The sequence below is a fragment of the Condylostylus longicornis genome, unplaced genomic scaffold, assembly GCF_029603195.1.
Source record: "Condylostylus longicornis isolate FDR11 unplaced genomic scaffold, ASM2960319v2 ptg000080l, whole genome shotgun sequence".
Lineage (NCBI taxonomy): Eukaryota > Metazoa > Arthropoda > Insecta > Diptera > Dolichopodidae > Condylostylus > Condylostylus longicornis.
Window position 1 is genome coordinate 2,952,080 of NW_026578048.1, and position 13,677 is coordinate 2,965,756.

Below are 13,677 nucleotides of genomic sequence, written 5' to 3' on the forward strand. Positions count from 1 at the left end.
AAATGTTTGAAAACTACAAATAAAGGAAACAACCTTATAAATTTTCTTATTTTATAATTTTTGTCTTGTTTGTTTTTTTACAACATTATTCATTCATATTAAGTATGTGTATCAAATTATATTACGCTTCATATTTACATACATTATTATATATTTTAATAATATTTTATAAATATAATGCATTTGTATATTAAATATACTTTGGGGTAAATTTATATGCCACAAAAGTAAAGAAAAGAAATGAAAAAGAATTGTGTCATGTTTTCCTGGAACTAAAAAGAAAAAACAAAATCTTGTCACTGAATTGAAAATTAAAAGAAAGAAAAATGTAAAATAAAATGAATCAAGTGTAAAAATATTAAAATTATTGTAAGTAGGTACAGATTGTATGGTCATAGAAAACGGTTAGGCTTTTGTATATACAAAATTTTTCTACCAGATATTCTTATTTTAATATAATCCTTTATGTAACTCCAATCCAAATCTTAATTTGATTTTTTGTTCTACTTATGAATGAATTATGAATGGATAATTGCCCTACATTCTGCCTGATTTAAAAACAATTTAATGAGATCAAATCATGATTCATGATTTTTTTCATAAAATTCTAATTTCGGAAATTTAGAGGATAAGGAATAAATTATTACAATATTTAACTATATTTCGAAAGATAAATTCTACTAACTTGATTTTTCCAAAAAACTCTACTGTTACAAGCTGATTAATCAGTTAAAATAAATTCAGGTATGAAGTTTTACCAATATCGGTTCAGCCTTTCTTATCTGAAATTTCGACGAAGTCAATTTTTTTTAATCATTTACCATTTATAAAATTATATATATATATACTTTTACTCTAAATAATTCCGTCCCCTACTTACATACATACAAATGTATATAAGTAGGGGACGGAATTTTTTCAATGATGAATTACTTCATAGAAACCACCTTAAAATTTAAAGAAATAAAATTTATATTTTTAATTTTCAAAAGCAATTTACTTTTATAATAATAATATTTATGTATATTTAATGTGTGTATTTTATTGTTATCGCAATAATATTGAAAATTACTAATTTCTTTTCTTATATAATATTTGATTTTAAATTACGCTACTATTTTTTAGTAAAATAATAATAGGCTTATTAAAATTATATTTTTGTTTATGTATGTTACCGGAAATATTTCTAAATATAAATATAAAATAAATGTATGAGCACAGTATGTATAACAAAAATAAAGAGCGAATACAATATTCTGTGCGAAAAACGGAGCATACATATTAGTATCAGTAATCAATTACTTATGTATAATTGCAAATAAGCTTATGACTTAAAAATTATAATATTGTAAAAAATCCGTCATAAAATTAAATTATGGTATATATACAAGTACATGTATACCTGCTGTACTGTTACTATACTAGCATAATGATATTGATCACGGCTGACAGAAATGTCAAGATATTGCTGCTCAAATTAGTTTGCTCCAATACGAGTATTACTCAACTCAACTTAGTGTTGTTATAAGTATACTTATTTTTGTCTATAAATTTTTTCTCTTTTTTCTACAAATTTCTAAATCAAAAATCAGTTTTTTATAAAATAATAATAACCTTTTCACCATTAAAAAACATGTATTCAAAATTGTATAAAAAGTTTTTTACATTTATTAGAATCGGACATTGTAAAAGTATGAAAATAATAGGATGACTCATATTAAATGAGGGAAAATCAAAAAAAAAAAAACAAAATTACTTTAATAAAAATAATAAAGAAAGCAAAAATTTAAATAAAAAAAATATTTATAATGTCTGACGAAATAAAACTATGGTATTCACATTTTTTCTTTATTTTTTTTAAAAAAAAAAAGAAGAACAAATCAAATTGATGAAAAACATTGAATAGAAACAACGGAGTCATTTGTAATAGCAAATTATGTACTACTTATGTACATTCATACATAAATAAATAAATATCAAATAAAATATCACATCATTAGCAATACTATCATAAATCAAAAAATAATTTATATGCGCTTCACTTCCATGGAGAAGGGCGTTTACTCCGAAAACTCGATATGTGATAGTTGGTTCCATCACATAATATTATTTATTATATTCAATACAGTATCGGCAAAAATGTAAAACTAAAATTCTATAAGCTACTTTTCGTTTAATTATAAGTATTAAAGTGTCCATCATATCAAAAATTTGAGGGCTTGTGAAGTTCACTGATAGTTCTTGAGTTTATTCAAAATCATCCCACACTTTGAAATTACTATGCATTAAAAATTTTACTTTATCTCATAGAATTTGTTTTTTCTTATAGTCTTGTTTCAGAGATGCGATTATTTCAATTGATAAATGTGTACTTCGTATGTACATACAGATATTTATTTAGAATATGAAATAAATAGCATTTAAAAATTCTTTTTTTTTTTTAAATTTTATAGTATTTTGTCCATTTACATTCATATACATACATAATTATATGTACATACATATATGTACAACACAAAGTGAAGACTTGAAATTTCTAAGCAGTGATTATGACCTTAAAAAAAAAGCAATATTAAAGTTGCTGAGTAAACTATCTCCACCTCATTCAGTATAATAAAATTTATTAAAAAAAAAAATTTAACATTAAAAATATGTTTTTTGGCATGTTATTAAATATGTATATGTATATGAGGTTGTACTTACATACAGATACATAGATATACTTATATTTATTATAATTTTTTCTTCTTTTTCATTTTGATTTTTGTCATATTTTTTCACATATTTTAGTCGCTATCATGATGACATTAAATTGAGACTTAATGAAATAATTTTCCATTAAATTTTGTTTAAAATTGTTTATATAGATTTTTTCAAATTATTTGTACATTTTAGGACAATAGTTTGAAATTGTTCAAAAATCTAATTTGTAAATTATTAGAATTAATTGAGTTATTGATTGACAATTTAATTTATTTGTCAAAAAAAAAAATGTGCTCGAGAAAATGTAGGGAAACTCTCAAGTCAATTTGAAAGCTACAGCTGTGAACTGATATCAAAATAAAAGACAAAAAGGTTAAAGTTTTATGTTTAAAAATGAAAAAGCAAACTGTTCACAAAACCGTTAACAAAATCACCTTCCGTTAATAATGTTAACAAACTACTTGAATAGGATATTTGAAAAGTTGTTAAAATGTTTGATTAAATGATTTTTGCCTTATTGGTTTTTTTTTTGGAGTCTACTTAGTTTTGCAAAAATATAAAATCACAATTAAACTTCATTTTATTCAGTCATTCTTTTTTCTGTCTCAATTCACTTAACTTATTAAATTTATAATAAAAAATAAAATAACAAAAAAAGAAAAGAATATTTTTTATTAAAACAATGAATATTTGCAATTTTAAATTGAATTATACCGCAGTATAACAAAAATTTGCAATAACAACACAGAGAGAAAAAAAAAACGGAGCACTCTTATTTGAAACTTCCTTTTTTTCTTGTTTGTATGATTTTTTTTTTCTATATTCTCGTATATTCTCGTTAATAAAATGTTATACAGTTGAAATAGCAATAAAAAAAATTTAAAGGCTAGTTAAATGACCTTTTAGCACGCGTCATTAGATCGTCTTTTTATTCAAGTAATTTTTCATTAAGAACAAATTTGTTTTAATATTTTTATTCATAAAAGAAAGTTGTAGAAAGAATAAAACAAAAATTTAATAATAAAAATGAGGTAAGAGAAAAGTCACACTTCGCAAATATTTGCTTTAAAAAGGAAAACTTTTTTATGGAAAATTTTTCCATTTTTTCAGATTCAATGATAATTTTAAATTTATATTAAAAAAATAAGATTTCTGCCAAAATCATTATAAAAACTTTTAAAAAAAGGGCGCAATTTTAAATGAAAATTATGAAATTTTTTTGAAATTTACTTAATTACTATGGAACACTTTATATTTAGTTTAATGATGGCACAATTCAGTTTTCAATTACTGTCATTTAAGAGTTTTATAAAAAAATAAATTCTTTTAATTACGTTTATTTTTGCACTTGAATATCAAGCCAAATAAATTCGGCGATGTAGAAGTAGTAATAGTAAGAGAGAGAAGACGGAGCGCACTCACGCGGTCCATGAGCTAGACCAACAAGAAGCAACTCTCAGACTAACACTTCACAACCTCCTTGTAATAGAAACCATCTACTGGAACCAATTAACTTCCTTAGGGAATAATAAATGACTTCTTCGACAGGTCCTCCAGGCCGTCATTAAAAAAAAAGTCCCCAGAACACGCCTTATATTGCTCATCAAAGACGGAAAGGCACAAAGAACATTTTCTATTGTATATTGATCATTTACATTTAAAAATTAATTAAAGTCTAATATAACAAAAGTGTTATACTTATTTGGAGGTAAAAAAAAATCTCTCTTTTAAATTAAATGTAATTATATTAAAATATAAATAACAAATTCTTAAATTAAGTAACTGTTATTAAATATAATACAAACATAAATTCTGGAACACGTCTTCTGCTTTTATGTATATAAATATAATTATATACACTTCAATGTAATTACTATTCCTTAATGACATTTGATATACTTATACTGGTGTGTACTTGAACATTATTTGATGTAAATTAATATGTTAATTACATTAATTGAAAGGTGTTAATTTTTATAACTTTGGTTATATGTGATGTATAAATATCTTATGACAAGTAAAAAGATACCATATAAGTATTTGTTAAGAATGGAAATAATATAAAAAATAGAATATTAAAACTAATTTAGTATACGAGTACGTACAATTGATTTTAAATTGTTTTATACTAGAATGCGGATTAAAAAATCAAAATTATACAGTGGCAGAATACTTTATTTTTCTTATAAAATAAATTTGTAGTTACAATCTGGTCGCGGCTGATATTGACGCTAACCGGGACATCTGAATTATTCCCACGATTTCTTTGGTTTATTTAATGTTTCAAAATATTATTAATAAACATGTAAGTATATCGGAGAAGTTTGGATAAAAATCACATTTCTTGTGTTCATTCAAAACATTCTAAAATTTAGTACATTATTTAATTAAAAAATTAAAAAAATAGAACAAAATTCTATTAAATTTCTTATTTTTTCTATAATCAAGAGAAATCAAGAGCAACAAATTATTTTGTTATATATAAACGAATAATCTGAATTATGAATTTATGTATATTAAATTTTTTGTTCTTTATATGGATAGGACAAACAATCTTTTATTTAGAATTATATTAATTATAACATTTACTTATGCACATTCATATTTATAAATTTTTAATTAGAACCAAATTATTCAGAATATGAATACTTAATTAAAATGTTGAAAATATCTACAAAATGATTTAAATATGTTAACACACATATAGATGTACTAATTTAAATACACTGCACGCGATTAATAATAAAAATTTTTAATTGAAATAGTTTTCTATTATGAATTTTTTTTTTTTCGGGAAATACAATGACTTCATAAAATTTGAATTCTGCCGTCATAAAATTTTGATTTGAAAAACATTAGATTTTATTGACGAAAATCTGTTATACATGTGTGTGAACATGTATGAAAACATCCAGTTAAATTACAAATTCCATATATACATATATTTAAATAGGTGCACGAGTACTTCACCGTTTCATATTAGAGATTAAGAAATTTATAAAATATTTTAATGGAAAATTTCTTTATCTAACATTTGGCATCCTTGGGCAAATACGTTTTGTTCGGAAATTTATTCAATATTCACATACAAATTTCTTATTTTCTCAATTTAAATGAAACGTGCTCTTAAATTTATTAAATAAATAGTTAAGTACAAATAGCAATTTTACTAAGAATTTTTAAAACTCCAAAATAATAACAATTTTAGTTCGGAAATAGCTGAGTAATTTGAAAAGTTCACATTAAAAGTTAAAACTATTAAAAAAAGTATTATTGTATAAAATAAATTAATTTTTATTAATAATGGGGTTGAAATTATTATATTTTTTTTTCTATTTCATTAATTTACGCGTATTTGGAAAATAAAAATATTTTCCTTATAGCTATAAGTAAGTATTTAGATATTTTAGACTGAAATTTTAATTAAATTAACAGTATGACACCCACGTTAATTATTGTGGTAATGTTGTGTTTTTATAATATACTTAATATGATTTTATTTTGTTTTGCTTTATGTTTTTCTCTTTCTCTCTATTTCGTATTAAATCTCATAATTATATTTAGCTCATTTTGATTATTACATATTATTCATATGCGTAAGTATAGCATAATACATATGTGTATAACACTTAAGCACGTATGAGCATATAAAACAATATAATTTTTTAGTTATTTAACTTGTAATACTCTACTTAATTGAATATATAAGTTACTTATAAATAAATATTAAAAAAAAAATTATTTTATAATATAAAATGCTTTAAAAATTAAAAGCATGCACAAATGTATTAAAATATGAAGCATTAATAATTTTATGGATTAAGTGTGATAAAGATCTAATTTAAATGCGTATACAATTTTTCGTATGAAAATTGACTAAATATAATTATTTAATTACTTATTCTGTAAATCGTGCATGCTAATAAGTACGTAATTCTTATTTATGAAAGCTTAAAAAATTTTTGTAATGTTCTAAATTATTTATTTTGTTTTTTGTTTTTTTTTTTAAGTAACAAAGAATATTCATATTAATTTTCCCGTTGGTTATTTTAAAATAAATTAAGTGCAATTTGAGCGTATTGTATTTATATAAATATTAGTTCGCCTTGAAATAAAATAAAAATAAAAGAATATAAAGCAAGTCATAAAATATCGAATTAAAACGTAAAACTTTGAATTAAATTAAGTTCCGAATTCGAGGTTGAATTTCAATCGAAATTGAAGACAAATGAAAATTTTTGTTTTAGAAATCTCGTTCTAAATAAATATAAAAATACAAAATATTATTTAAATTAACAATATATATTTGCAATTTAAATCTTGTTATTATAAATTTAAATCTTGTTCTTGCATATCCTTTGATTACTTATTTGTGAAATATCCTGATTAAAAATGCTCTTATAAGTAGTATATTAATATTCAAATCAACAATCACTCAAAAAGTAAATTTTTTTTGTACAGCAATATTGAGATGGCGATCGTGATTAAGCGAATGAGAACATCAAACTGAAAACTTTAACATAAATCCAATATATAAAAATATAGGTACAACATGAGTACCATAGAAAAAACTCGAATACTAACTACATTCTGCAGAATTTCGTATAATTATTAAGTAAGAAAATTTTTATTAGAGTTTCTAGTAGGTAATACTTTTTATCTTAACTATTTTATCTCAAGCTTTTTGCAATTTTACTGCTCAGAAATATTGCAATTATATTTTATCACAAAGCAACCTTTTATTAACCCTTATCTGTTAATGTTAAAAAAAAGGCATAAATAAATTCAAAATTTAGAATTTATCTTATTAAAAACTATAATTTTTCATTTTGGTTCATATTTTTTTTTAAATTGGTAACCCTGGTTTAATGTTTACATTTTTAATATAACAAAATTAAAAAATATATTTTTTTTTATATTTAAGAATATTGAAAATAATAAAATGTTCGAGAAAATTACGTAATCACTGTTACAAATCATGGCGTATTTTTCATAGAAAACAATTTTATTATTATATTTTAATGCAAAACTTTTATCACTTATTCTTGTTAGCAAGTGCATATCTATCCATTACACATACACAGTATAGTTACTCGTATGTGTAAATAAATTCATAATTAATACTTATTTTTTTTAATATTTATATTTATTAAATTGTTAATAAAAAAAAAGTAGGTAAAAAAACTATGTTTATTACTTTAATTTCAATTTCAATTTCAATTAAGTAATCAGTGCCTTTATTTTTTGTTCCATTTTTCATTTTTTAGGCGGCCGAGATTCTTTATTTGTGTTACTTACTTATATAGTTATATTATACATACTTAAAATAAATACGAGTATAAGCAACAGAAATTTTAATCCAAAATTTATATTTTTTTACACTACAATATTAATTTTACTGTTATCTCATATGTTATCATAAATACGCTATCGTATAATACCGCAATTTTTACTTTTCATTAAAGTAAATCATATGGAAACTCGTTATAAGTAAGCACATATATTACTTACTTGCTTACTTACATACCTCTATGCTATCATCTGACATTATAGAAAAGAAAACGAAAACAATAAGTAAAAGGTTCAGTAAACGCAAGAAATTAATATTTCTGGGTTTAGCATTTTTATGTACTTACATATAATATGTATGTGTGTATAAAAATACTTAGGTTGATAGCAACAAAACAATGTGTTAAATGCATTTTTTTCACTTTTAATATTTTTTTTCTGTTTTCCTACCTTTTCTGCCTCTTCTGCTAGTGTTTCAACTTAATTTATTATTCATTTTACTTAAAAGTTAAAATTATTCATAAAAAAAAATTATTTATATATTTTTTTAGTAAGAGTGTTTATTTGTATGTATATATTAATTATATTTAATTTTTTGAATTTAATACAAATAAATTCTAGAAAAATATGAGGTTAATAAAATAAAAATTAAAAAAAAAATACAGAAAAAAATTTTATTAGTTAAAGTAGAATTATATAAGAGATTTTCATAAACGCAATACTTACTGCAAAACAATAACTGCGAAACGTAATAGTTCAAAAACATAAATTGGTGAATATGCAACTTATGCAACAATGCGACAAATATTCTACAAAATTAAAACAGTTCATATGATTCAACTGTGCTGCTCATACCAATTTCGCTATATTGCAGGAAATTAATAATGTTTACAATCAAACTAAATTAGCAACATTTGTTTATAATCGCAAATATAGCACAATTTTATGTAAAGACCTAAAATATTTATAAAAAAGAACATTTCTGCATTTATTCATATTTAAAACAACAAACTCTAAAATTTAATTTTAAAATATTCTTAAATTTATTAATAAAATTTTCATTAATTTAATTCAAGAAAAATGTGATAATAAATATCAATGACGTAATATTTAGTAGTTATTTATTGTTATATATATTACACTTATGCAAAAATTACTAAAATTAATATTCAAGTATTGATTTCAAAATAAAAAAAGCAAAATAATACTTAAAATTTAGATGAAGAAAGAAAAGTAATTTAAAAAATTTTTAAAATATATTTTTTTATTTAGCTATTTTAATTCCTTATAAGTATATTAAATTACTGTTTATTATAACAATATTTTTGTTATTATATATTTTACTTGTAAAAATATTGATTACTGCAAAGTAATTAACGATATTATGTACGTACTTTTTTATCGGTAATTGTAGGGTCTAAAACAATGTACTAATGGTAAAAAATCGTATAAATAAAATGCCATAGCTACATGAACTTTGGCAGAATTTCAAAATACTGCGAATTACTTCGAATTTTTAAATTCAATTTTATATTTATATATTGTATAAAATTTATTCAATTCATTTGTATTCGATGTACATTCACCGGCAAAAAATTGATTTATATTTAAGTAATGCAGGAAAGTATGAAGAGTGAAGCTTAAATAAACATAAAACTAGCACTTTATGTCTTAATTTCTGTATGTACCCTTTTCAAATAAACGCAATTGCGCACTTTTAACGTGATTTGAATTATAATATAAGTCCAAATTAAAAAATCGGTTCTCCAAAATGAAAAGAAAATAATTGGCCGGATCTTCTAATAAAAACTAAAATGTACCTTAGTCAAAATAATATTTTGGGAAAAACCTGACCTTTTTACGGAGTGAATTTTTTTTGCGTTTAGTTTCTGTAGAAAACAGTGTAAGATATTCATTTATTTACATTGTTATATCAACGTTATTCTAATTTTGAACATTTTACTATATCGAAAAATGCGGTACAGTAACTTGCGTTCTAGAAAAAAAATAAAATTTATTTGACAGATAATTACAATTGTTCGACGAGATAATGATTTGAGTAAGTTATTTGCTTTACAAATACATTTCTTACAACGAAAAAAGGCGTCACTCAATTAACAGAATTAAACCATCTTTTTCTTTCCAATAAAATTGCAAATTTATGATAGATGTCGTTTCAAATTTCTTTGAAATTTTATTTTCATAATGGTGTATATGTAAATATATGTATAACATAAAAAGGCAATATAAAACAAAAATCGAATTATTTTTTATTTTTTAAAATATCACTCATATTTACTTTTAAAATTTCTTATCGTTTTTCAAATATAACACTTTGTGTATTTATAAATTTATATCAAATATTAACTATAAATTGATTAGCATTCAGATAACAAAACTATACTTAAATATATATATTTATATAATATGTACATACACCCAAATACATAAATAAATATGGATACATATGTATGTATGTATAATTATGACAACTTAATTCTTATCATAGGTCAATGTCGTTAATTATTATTCAATGGTGATTTTCATATTATTATTTTTTTATTTTCTGAAAAAAAAAAATAAGATATCAAGAGAAAAATTAAATATTTATAATAAAAATATTCTGCAAATTGTTTATTAAAATTCATTTAATGTCCCATTATTTCTTTGAATGATTACAAAATTTTATGTTTAACTATTATTGATTTTACATATTTTATCGATAGATGGCTATCTATCATTGCTTCTTTTGTTGATTTTTTGTTTATTTTTTGTAAACGGATAGTCTTGAAATATGCAGAGGTGTTATCATAAATTAAATCCGACCATTCATTTTATGTTTTATTGTCCAAATTTTGAATCGATTCAAATAACACTATATAATTGTAATAAGCTATTGATGATCAATGTCATTTTAACTAATAGGAATTAGCGTTTGACATAACATTTGTATTAACTGGCCACTAATTTCTGGGCAAGTTTTATTGTTATACTTACCATTTAGAGTTGTGTACGTACATATATACATATATATAAAAATAATAAATGATTTGTATTTGAAAAATAATTTTATGTCAAGCTTTTCGAAAAACATATAAGGCGTAAAGAGGTTAGAGTTTAGTAACAAAAATCATTATATCTTTTAATACCGACATTGATTACAATTTAATGTTTTGGTAAAAATGTGAGGTTTGGTAATTACGGCAAGCCTCATGTGTTTCTCAGAACGGAAATACATTTTTTTTTGTAATTTACATCATGTTTTTTTTAATAAATATTTTTTGTAAATTTGTAAATTTTTATTTATTAAAAAAATTTTGAAATAAAAAATTTGTAATATTTGTAAAACATATAAAATATTGAAATCGAATCTCATTAGAAAAGTAATAAATAAATAAAAATGACTCTAAATATCATTTATGTAAAATTTACATTTCCTGCAATAATTTAAACGATTATATACTCGTAGTTATGTAGGTTATGTGAATTCGACATCTTCTAATGTAAATAAGATTATGTTATACGAGTACTACAATTATGTTATTTTATTTAATTGTATTGGCCAATGAATCTGACAACATCTGAACACATTTTGACAACCAATTAGTGAATAACACTACTACTAATGTTTCATATAATATAGAAAATTTTTTTTGTTATACAGTTACCTGGAATTACTCTTAATTTTTCAACGAAATCATTTCGTTTTGAAATTTGATAATTTTAAATTAATGAAATCATTTTAAATTCAAATAAAATAATTTCGCTTCATGATTTTAAAGTGAAATTAAAAAAAAAATCGTTTTCAACGTGTCATTTGTACAAATTTGTAAAATTTTAACATTTGCAATTTGATAATTTATTGTTCTATTAATAGCAATATTTTTTTATGTTTTCCCACAAATATTTGTAACAATAAACCAAAACATCACGAATAACATACAAATTGTACATTCATATATAATATTTGTGTGAAAGTATACTGATATATTTACGTACACTTGTTTGTTTCAAATGAATTCGTTCTATATTAAACTTTATAAATACAACGGAGTTGGAATACAAAAACTAATTTTAGTTTTTAACATAGGAATTTCCCGAATTTTATTTCAAAACCATAATACTATTGAACCACAACAAAAAAAAAAATTTAAAATTTTTTTTTTAAATACGAATTTTAATTTAATTTTTTTTTTCGTTGACCTTTAAAATAATAATCAAAATTTAATAGAATATTCATCATCGAGGCATAAATATTATTATTAAATTATTTTCACAGCCTAAGTATATTTTAATTGATTCATTTCATTATATAATTCATATAACGTTTAAACAATATTCGTTTTAGCGTAGTATTTGTGAACTTTTTTAATTCATTTCTAAAAGAGAAAAAATATTTTAAAAAACTTTTTTGCTTGAAAATATTTTACATTTTGCTCAACAAATATAACATTTTCTTTAAATGCTAATAAAATATTGCAGGAATCGACAAAAATTTAAAGTTCAATTTTATTTTTTTATGTAAAGCATAAAAAATACAATATATCAGAGCAAGTCCAGATGAATCCAACAAATGCAAGGATGGAACTCTCACCATTGAGTGTTTTCAGTTTGCTAATGAAATTTTTACATGCGTTTGAACGCTTAAACTATTATTGATGAAATTACTTTCATTGAACCGATGTACGAGTATACATTTAATTTTTAAGTCATAAACGTGGCATTTGTTAAATCATAGACATGACATTTGACAAATATCATTGACATTTTTCCTGATTCTTGTTTAACGTCAAAATTACAGAAAAAAATTTCAAAATTTAAAATTTTGCAAGTGCAATATTTAGGCATAATTTTTGTTAATAAATACTTTTATGTAATATTTATGTAACTGTGTTTAAAATAAATGAAAACTTTCAAGAATATAGTAAAGCTTTATATAAATGAACTGCGCGTACTGCACATATCATATATCACAAGTTGAATTTATAGAATATTATCCTATAAATTTTATATTGTATGACGAAACGATTGATATTTTTACATCTCATACAGGAAGTTCGTAGATATGTTAGAAAGTTGTGAATAAAAAAATATTAATGTGATAATTTAATTATTTTTAACGATATTTTTTTTAAAGTTGCATTATATGAAAAATCGTGCAAGTAAAAATGTTACCTAGAAAAATACATAAATCTTTTGTGAAAGCAATTTTATAATTCTTATTTAATAAATACTTCCTGGAGAGCAGCACAATCACATATAAAATAGTAAATTCTGTATTGATGTTTTTTCCTAAATAAGTATAGAAGAGCGATCAATAGCAATTTGTAAATCATTACCTATACATCAGATTGAAATAAATATTACCTATGATCATTTACTCCTAAGCATTACCCTTTTATGGTCTGGTCAGGTGTAACCTGGTTCGATCCAAGGGGGATTAAAAAAAAATTGGCTGCCGTTTTTGAAATAATTAGCGTTTTTTTTAAATTTTCGGTTTTTCCACACAAAATTCCTAATTATATAGGAATATAGGATTGCAAAAAAATTGTATTTCTTAAAAAGCTCCAACGAAATTTAACAATTGGACCGGACAACCGTGTATTTTTCTAATCGTATACGAAGTAAATAATGATAATTTTGAACACCACTGACTGAAACATTCAAATATTAAAATATTTGAAT

The 13,677-nt window shown here is 22.2% G+C and overlaps 1 protein-coding gene across 1 annotated transcript in view; it reads left to right on the forward strand.

Annotated features, from left to right (window-relative positions):
* The window catches only part of LOC129612986 (serine/threonine-protein kinase PAK 3), a 31,378-nt gene that overhangs the window by 4,031 nt on the left and 13,670 nt on the right, over positions 1-13,677 (forward strand). The window lies entirely within an intron of this gene.